General features: G+C 43.8%; 1 pseudogene; it reads left to right on the top strand.

Annotated features, from left to right (window-relative positions):
* Positions 1-723, top strand: LOC105743624 (annotated as a pseudogene).
* The last annotated feature ends 146 nt before the right edge of the window (positions 724-869 follow it).

Below are 869 nucleotides of genomic sequence, written 5' to 3'. Positions count from 1 at the left end.
ATGGAGCCTCTGAACAAGTCCATTACTGTCTCAGAACCTCAAATCCTGGCTCTGTGTGAAAAAAGTGAAGTCTTGAGAGCAGATATGTCTTGGAAGCAAGAGATTCTCCCTGTTACAGAGTCATATGACTCAGAGGTATCTCACTAGAAGTTCAGATATTTCCAGTATTTGGAAGTGTCTGGGACCCATGAAGGCCTGGACCAACACTTGGAGCTCTGTCTTCAGTGGCTGAGACCAGAAATTCAAACAAAGGAGCAGATCTTTGAATTCTTGGTGCTGGAACTGTTCCTGGAAATCCTCCCTGAAAAAGTCAAGACTTGAGTAAATTTACATCATCCCAAGAATAGCAAAGATGTGGTGACCTTCATAGAGGATGCCATTGAAATGCTCAAAGACAATGGTATACCTTCCAGAGACTCTGCCCTTCAGAAGAACAGCATGAAGGAGAACATGGAAGCTGATTCACTAACCAGCAGGCCCCAAGACCCAGGAACATTTAGAGATACTGTTGTGGAATTCAGCAAGGATGAGTGGGGGCAGCTGGACTCTGCTGAAAAGAACCTGTACAAGGATGTGATGCTGGAGAATTACGGGAACCTGAATTCATTGAATGAATTTGAGATTCCCAACTTGGAGAGTGATGAAACAAGGTGGAGGATGGAAGGAGAAATCCCAACAAGGACCATTTTGGACAAAGAACCTATTTCAGAAAACCAAGATTGAATTCTAAAGCAGAATGTTTCTGTAGAAGAATCAACACATGGAATAGTTATGCCAAGGCCTGCCAAACAGGTACATACTTCTTTACATTAAGAGAGAGATGAGGAGTCCTAGCCCAGGTCTGGTGAGTGTGTGGAGAGCTTCCTGCT

Source organism: Octodon degus, unplaced genomic scaffold (assembly GCF_000260255.1).
Source record: "Octodon degus isolate 3935 unplaced genomic scaffold, OctDeg1.0 scaffold00144, whole genome shotgun sequence".
Classification (NCBI taxonomy): domain Eukaryota; kingdom Metazoa; phylum Chordata; class Mammalia; order Rodentia; family Octodontidae; genus Octodon; species Octodon degus.
The sequence above is the reverse complement of the archived record's forward strand: the minus strand, read 5'-3'. Positions and strand labels throughout refer to the sequence as shown.